The sequence below is a fragment of the Adiantum capillus-veneris genome, chromosome 15 (genome assembly GCF_014529385.1).
Source record: "Adiantum capillus-veneris isolate H3 chromosome 15, ASM1452938v2, whole genome shotgun sequence".
Classification (NCBI taxonomy): domain Eukaryota; kingdom Viridiplantae; phylum Streptophyta; class Polypodiopsida; order Polypodiales; family Pteridaceae; genus Adiantum; species Adiantum capillus-veneris.
The window spans coordinates 64,466,608-64,475,126 of NC_140945.1; the positions used below are offsets into that span (position 1 = coordinate 64,466,608).

Consider the following 8,519-nt stretch of genomic DNA (forward strand, 5'->3'; position numbering starts at 1 on the left):
TTGTTTCCCCCTTCTTACCAGTCATGTATAGAAGACCAGTGCCCCAGTCCTGTTTTGCCTTCATGGCCATCAACCATGGCCTTCCCAAGATCAATGGATAAACCTCCCCCTTAGTTGTCATTTCAAAAATATCTACTTCTACCTCAGTGTTGAAGGCTTTTACCTTCACTGCACTTACTACACCTGCACATTTTACTTTTGTGTTGATTGCCATCTTTGACTTGCATGGAGAAGGCCGGTCAAGCTCGAGCCCTAGCCGAAGCATCATAGCTTCACTCATCACACAGATTTGTGTGCCACCATCAATGTAGGTGTTTCCAACCCTCAAACCCTTTATGTTGAGTTGACGACTGGAAGGATGTCATCCATATTGCATCCCAAAATTGCTCCGGCTACCTTTGCTTTGGAACGCCTTGTACTTACCATTTTAGACCATTACCGCCTAACCTTTGGTGTGAGATGTAGCAGTTGTGGCCATGTAATCTTTGGTCCTTGCTCTGCCACATCCAATGTTAGATCATAGGGCCTAGAACTCTCCCCTAACTGAAATTCGGTGATGCCTATTTTTTGTCGTGGCCTTGACCGCCTTTTGCTAGTCTGTCCCTTCATGCTTCTCTCATCATCAGCTTTGTGCAATTTTCTCCCTCCTAGCTCTCTTTACAATCATGGTTTCAAATGGTTCTACAAATTTTACCTTCTCCTTACCCTTGTCTTTCTCCTTCACTCTGGGTGGATCCACTACTGCAGCCTTTCCTTTCTCCTCTAAGCTTATGATGTTTACAGTGCGATCAAGTGGTGGTGCCAGTGGAAGAGCTGGAATGGGTGCTTGTGGTGGTGACTGCTGTGTTGGTGGGGTTGGTGCTCGGGGTGGAGGTGCTCTCTCTTTAGGGGTGACAGTTGGTTTCTCCTACCTTCTCTTGTTACGAGACTGGGCACCCTCCTGTTGTAGAGGTTAGCTGCAATTGGGATAGCTGGACGTAATGGTTAATTATTTGTTGTCTATTTATTTTACTAATTGAGTTGATGATGATTTTGTAGAGTGGAATGCGGGGAGTTGATGAAGAGGCGACGGCAATTACTCTTGGCCATTTTATATTTGCACAGTATCTTAGAACATCATTTCAATAAGCCACTATGGCTCTGTAAATAGTTGTAGTGGGAACTCCCCTTATGGGTCATGCAAGAACTAATGAGCTTCACTCATTTGCAAAAGTAAAGTGGTTGTAAAAAGAGAGGCCTCAATTTTTGGCACCTTAAACTCAAAAATAATATATTAAATACCAACTCCACAGAGAGAGGTGCAGTGAGGTACCAACTCCTCAATTTTTGGCACCTTAAACTCAAAAATAATATATTAAATACCAACTCCACAGAACTAATGAGCTTCACTCATTTGCAAAAGTAAAGTGGTTGTAAAAAGAGAGGCCTCAATTTTTGGCACCTTAAACTCAAAAATAATATATTAAATACCAACTCCACAGAGAGAGGTGCAGTGGAGTTTGGGGCTAGATTTAGGCCTTTCTTTTGCAGATTCTCTTCTCTACTCTCTTAAGCTATGGTTATTTGTTGTGTACTCTCTAATCTAGTCTCCATCCCTTACACATCTCTTACACTCTCTTACAAGCTTGTCTATGTCAATTCTATGTTTACTGTGTGTGTGTGTGTCATAGTCTAGGTGAGTGTGTGTGCTTGGAAATTGGAAGAAGAGGTGGACAGTTTGATGGTGATTGCTTGGAAGCTTGTGTTGAGTATTTTAAGCGGTCGATCTCCCCCTCTTCTCCCAACAGTGGTATCATAGCTTCTGGTTCGAGGAAAATCGGCACCAAATTCAAATTTGAAGGAGCAAATTACAAAATTGCAGCATCGAGTTTGCAGAGTCAAGGCTTACCTTACGATTAATTGGCAAACCGGCTAATTATTTCCATTTATCGACAATCAAAATTTGGTATGACAAGCTTAAAATTCAATTTATTGGCTAACTCTTGTGGATTGTGGAAACGGAATAGCAAGAATTGAAGAATTAGTAATTATGAATTCGGATCAAAACTCCTTGATGGAAAAGTAAAGCTTAATCGGAGAATTAATGAGCAATATTATTCAATAATTTTGTTGATCGACAGCTGCAACTCGGGTATGTGCACCGTTTCATTCAAGATCATTGCTAAATTTGATAGATCTGTAAGGAAGTGAGAAAAAGAAGCATATTTTTATGGAGCTCGAGAAGGCGGATTTTGTCTTAGGAAGGGAAAGACGAGAGAATATCAATTTAGCAAGAATAAGGAGGAGGGGTAAGTTAGAAAATGACTTTAGGACATCCTCAAGCTTCCTTAAAAGGAGAAATTGAATTTTGAGAGATCGGAAGTGAAGCTAGCAGACATTCGAACACCTAGGAAGCAACTTGGGCTACGTTAGGATTTCCAAAATCCCAATTTTGCATCATCTTGGGTCGAACTATGACCTTTTTGCAACACAGGAGTAAGCAACTCAGTCATTAGACAACAAGCAGTGGGAATAGACCCTTGCATGGCCAACACCTGCATTGTCGACCTTCATCAAACTGTGCAAGAATAGTACCAATAGGAGCGCACTGGGAATTGGAGCATTTTTCCCTGCTTGCATGTGAGCTGAAATTGGCTGCAGAGATCACCATCAACCTCCTCTACTCGCGCGCTGCTCTCAGTCACTGTCGGCTCCTCACCATCAACCCATTCACACACTTTAATTAAAGGTGTGGTTAAAATTAAAAGAATAGGCCGCCCACAACTTTTTTCTGTCTCTACCTACCTAAATTAAGGGGCAATTCACCCCTCTTTGGTTGAAGTTCTTGGTCGGCTACCGATTGGTAACCCAAAGTTCATCATCTCGAAGACCCATTCACCCCCAATATGTGGTTGATCACGGTCCATTGCATGTCCCAAAACCCTTGGCCGTCCCTTCATTTCCAAACACTTTAAGTCTACAATTACCCCCCCTTAAATTCATGGTCGACCACTCGTTCAAGAAAAATGTGTCTCAACTTAATATCATTTCGTTTTAATTTCAAAAATGTCGATTGAGGGCAAGGGGAAAAGGAGAATTCCGTCCCAAAATAGAGAAAAATACTGTATAGACCCAAAATACATACATACATATATATATATATATATCTAAAATTTCCTCTTACCAAATTCAAGAAAAGAAATTTTGTATGTTTGAAAAAAAAAATGATTTTTCTTGAACACTGTCAACCACCCACTTGATACTCAGGGAACAAATCCTCAAGGGCGTGTCCACTCTATTATACCCTTGATTGGCCGTCCCATTTAAAAACTTTCTCGGTTGATTACCCAACCAGGGTTGCACTTGACCAAATTTCAAAGCCATCCACTTAAAATTCTTTCGACCACCCAACTTACACCTTATTTTGACCGCCTAACCTTGGTTATTTTGTCCGTCCTTACCACTTTTGGCTGCCCATTGCATGCCTAGTCATTTACAAGAAATTATGTGCCATCTAACTCTTGCTTACTAGTCCCCATGATACTCTTGCACTATTTTATTAAAAATGACCTTCTGACATTCAATTTTGACCTTTGAAAGTTGACTTTATGAGAAGCCGGCCCTATTCTCACCAAGGCCTTTGAAGTTGGCCTCCCACATCGATGCAGCCCAATTCATAAAAACTCGGAGTCAAAATAGGTATCTTAAAAGTTTATATAGACCTTGGGTACGGTATCTCTTTCTTTCTTTTTCATCAATACCAAGACACGGACATGTGATTGTCGTGAGTCTAATCACATTCCATGTTGAGTGTATGCATGTGAATATCATTTGTAATTTTCTCTCCTTTCTATCTATTTACAACCAAATTATTGAGATTCATGGTAATATTCATTTTTTGTTATCATGCATGGAAATTCTATGAGACATTTGTAGTTAATCATTGACGACTGCATGCTACATATTTTTCAATCTTGATGCTTCGTTTAGGACAGCAAGTATTTGATGGATAGCGTTGATAGCGGCTTGGTCCATAATATACTTAAAGACGCCGAGTAACCCAAAGAACTGGACCATTGACTGAAAGAAAGAAACCATATTAGAGATCCCTCCATTAATTGATTGAACAAGACGACCAAGGTAAGGTTGGGGACGATGAACCCACGTGATAGTAGGTGGCGCTCGGAGTGGTCTAGGGCGGCTCTGGATGAGGTACGAACAGAAGAGAAAGACAACAGCGAGTAAAGAAGGTGGCGTTCCGTCTGGTACTTTTAAGCCCATACAAAGTTGAATATAAGATTGTTAGAGAGGGGGGGAGGTCGATAGTGTCGATAGTGTTGATAGTGTCAATAGTTTTCATACCCCCCTTAAAGGGCTTCAAGAGACTGGGGGGTGATTTAGGCTTTGCGTTCTAATGGTATTTCGAGCCCTAGAAAGCGCAGGCTGGTTTGTCTGAGCAAAGCGTCCAACGAGTGAAGGGCAGAAAGACAGCAGGAGCGTCGAGTAAGGTAGACCAACCTGTTGTTTTCTAGACTTACAGGGATACCCAAGCGATATTCTTCCAAGTGAGAGACGATATGCATGAGAAGGACGACTTCGTGGGAGGCAAGTATACGAGATGTAAGAAACCCGCTGTGGTATAGGCTGCGTGTTTTTCCAGGTAGAGACTCCTCCTCAGGCCTTCCGTAGTATGGCTTCGTCTGGGAGGGAAGATAGACGAGGTTCCTTGAACCCACCATATTGTGGAAAAGGGCTACTTCTTGTAGTATGGGGTGCCCCAAGACCTTTCTTTGAAATTCAATGAGGTTGGTGGATAGGGACGTCTGGTGTGCCTCTCTAATACTCAATGAGATGGCACCCGTTTGACTAGTCAAGCTGGCCCCATTGAGACCAGAATAGAGTATTCGTTTAAGGAGAGGCTTGGGGCACTCGTCTCCCCACTTGTTCATCATGAAGGACCCGGACTGGTACGCTTCCCACGTGTTAGGTGCCTTAGTTTGGCCCATGAGGCCCGCATAGATGCCTGTGTGGCATGCCACCATGTCGATCTCCTCCAGGGTAAGCTCATTGGGAAGAACTAGCTGGTCGATAACCCGCCGAATGACCCTCTTAATGTTGCGTCTTAGGTTGGCCAGGGTGGCTGCACCAAAGCCGTTCTTCGGGACTAGTCACAAGTAGCTGGGGAGCTCAGCATATGACGTGGCAAAGAGGTGTTGCTCGGGGCATTTACGGTTGCAATAGGGGCCATTCTCGGGGCTAAATAGGCGGAACAGTAGGTAACACGTGCTGATAATAGCCTTGCTCTCCTCATTGAGAAGATTAACGAGCTCTTCGTATCTAGAGGGGGTGGCAGCCAACCTCGATAACCCAGAGCCCAACTGGCCTGATAGAGTGTAAGGCAAGCCAGCCAAGGTAGTACTCGGTAATAAGGGTGGCAGCCCGTAACACGTCTGTGGGGGGGCTTTCTCTGCCTGCAGATAGAGCCCCCCCACCTGTTCCTTTAGACCTTCCCTTACCTTAATGCTAGATACAGCCCACTGAACTATCTGGTCCTCTGTCCATACCTCCTTTCTTCCATAGGCCTCTTTAAGCTCTGGATATTGCCCCAAGAATTCTAGGGTCTTCTCCACTTTCGGGGGGGTTAGATTAGGCAGAGGCTCTCCCTCCCTGGCTTCCACGGCCTATCCTTCCTCCAGGACTGGTCCTAGGTTAGGGGGTAGGATACCCTCTGCTTTGGTCTCCTCTTCCTCTCCATCCACGTGTTCCCCGCTGGATAAAGTATCAGCACTATCGACACTATCGACATTGCCCGCGCTTTCAACGTGGTCAACTGTCTCGCAGCCTTCGCATTCCCATCCTTCCTTGTCCTCCTTAAATCCCGGCCAAGGATCAGTCTTTATCAGGTACCGCATTGAACCTGTTATTTTGTTCTTCCTTATGGGTTCCCCATGACCCAGCCTTAGCCCTTGCACTACTCTCCCGATAGATCTCCTCCTAATAACAACGTCGCGATACCCTTGCGACCTTATGACGTCGTCTAGCGCATCCCCAAATTGGTTAAATTGGATAGGTTCTATCCCATTTGCATCCACGTAGAAGATATAATCCTCGTAGAGAGACCCGCGAATAGGCACCTTCTTTGCTCCTAGTGGTATTTCGGCCCCTGGGTCATATCTAACCTTTTTCGTCACCCACTCGATAAGCCCTGAGCAGTCTGCCCCGCCTCCTGTTAACTAGTTAAGGGCTTCCACACTATGACCTATCCGGGTCTTGTCGGGCGGCATTCCCAAGGCCCAGTTAACTAGCCCGCTGGCGTCCCCCTTGAGCCTATCAATAAGAAAGGGATTGAGGCACGTAACCGTTCTGGGTGTATGTATAAAGAGGAAGCGTCTCCTCCTCCCGCTAGATCGGTCCACGTCAAGCCACCTCCAGTTGGCCGTAAAAAGGGAGTGGGCACCGGCCTTAACCGACATAGCGGGCCTTCCTTTAGCCTCCACAGTTACCCTCTCGTTGGAGAGCAACCTCTTTAATATGCTGGCAGCCGCATTACTCGGTTGTCAAGTAACATCTGGGAAGAGCAGCAAGTTCTTACCTTCAACCAGTGTCAGCTCAAATCTATTTGCTATCCGGCTCACGTCCAGGCTCTCACACCTCTCCCCTAGTATGTGCTCCAATAGCGCTGTTAGGGTCGACTTTCCCGTGGTCCCGGGCCCCCACAGAAAGAGACTAAACTGCTCGCGGGTATCCAATGTAAAGACTAGCCTCAGGAAGGCTCTCAACAAGTTTAACTTTAGGACGTCTCCATCCATCAGGGTAAGGAGGAAGCTTTTCTAGATGGGGGTCATTGGTGTACACATATCCAGCTCAATACCTGCATAGCTCGTGCAGACCCACAAGGGACTGGGCGGGTGTAACAGCGGCCCTGATTCGTGAGGAACAAGTACTCCGTTGAGAAAGGGGAGCCCTGAAGCAACCGTCCTGGCCCGCTTAAGGAGCCGGCGTAGGCGCTCCTCTACTGATTTAAGAAGATGTTGGGAGCTCATTCTCTTCCTTTGGGGTCGTGTAAATGCAGCCCCCATTCCCTTCATCTCCTCCTCTATCTTATTTAGTATCTCGTAAGCCCATCTGGGCGGACTATCCCACCTTTGATTTTTATACTCATACCACTGCTCGTCCGAAAGTAGGTAGGCCCAGGTATCCTTAAACCGATCGGCCAGTACGCCCCTATGTGGGCGTCCAGTTCGAGGTCCAACTCAGCCTTATCTCCTCCATATTCGCCTGCCTGCTCATCCGCTTGTTTTTCAAGGATTCTCAAGAGGTCGAGCTCCTTTTCCTTCTCAAAGGGGGGGTCGCAAAGATAGCGAGCTTGGAAGATGAGGGTCTCCTTTTGCATAGTCCGGTTACCCATTACCTGCCCGTAAAGAGTGTTCCACCGGGTTCCCTTAAGAATAGGCATTCTAACCTCAGCTACGCAGCCCTCCTGGGCGGGCCACAGAGGACGCGGGAACACGCCTAATCCGGCAAGGGGGTCCCTCTTATAGACCTCACGGCCCTCTCCCAAGATTGATATTCTCCCACTGGAAAAATACTCTACACGGACGCCTGCTAAACACAAACCACCCTTCATAGGTTTCTCCCAGAGGGGAATCCCCCGCTTATCATGGCACAAAGTCCACTTTTAGTTCTAATGTTGACAAATCACAAATACAATCACTTTTAAGTACAAAATTCTCTCGAGAATTGTGAGCTTCAAACTCCAGATTTACAATGGTTTACATTCTTTTCAAACAAGCCGAAGTTGCTAGAATGACATCATTACTACTAGTATGCTAAATCTATTTCTACATAGAAACATATCTGTATAACAAAATACACCAATTTCTCCATAGTAGAATTTACTTATTTCATAAAAAAGAGAAATTTAACAAGTTGCTATGGTATTGCATATCTTGTAGCTTTGGGCTTACTAACCCTAGCAGGTACTAAATTCTTGGTAAAGTTTTCTTTTCAGATAATCACACTTGTGGCCACTTCATGTGCCAATTTCTATGGTTTAATGCAGGATATGCTGGGCATGAGGGCTCTTAAGATCTTGTGCATTCTCTGTGTCCTCATCTCATGCTTGGATACTGACTATATTTTGGATCATGGTGTTTATTTTGACAAGAAGCCTAAGCTTGAAATGTATTTTAATAGTTACTTACCTTCACACAGGCACATTTATAATACTTTCCACATTAGTCTTTTAAGACCTTTCAGAGGACCCCTACCTACACACCACATTTATGAAGACCCACCTTCACTTGTAGACCAAGAAGAGCAAATCATCCCTGATAAAATAATTGATCATGAGACCACCACTACACACACTGGAATGGTTTATAACCGTTACCTTTTGACTTTCAAGGGCCACCCTAGAGAGGATGCCAAATGGATGCATGACAAGTTTTTTCGCAATTTTCCCGACCTTCTCCACACTTTCCATCACTCACGGTCCAGTTGATTTCTCTATTGAGCAACTGAGGACAGTTGCTATCCCT

General features: G+C 44.9%; 1 pseudogene; it reads right to left on the reverse strand.

The window, feature by feature from the left end:
• Nucleotides 1–5,147: 5,147 nt before the first annotated feature.
• Nucleotides 5,148–7,387, reverse strand: LOC147440793 (uncharacterized; annotated as a pseudogene).
• Between the last annotated feature and the right edge of the window lie 1,132 nt (nucleotides 7,388–8,519).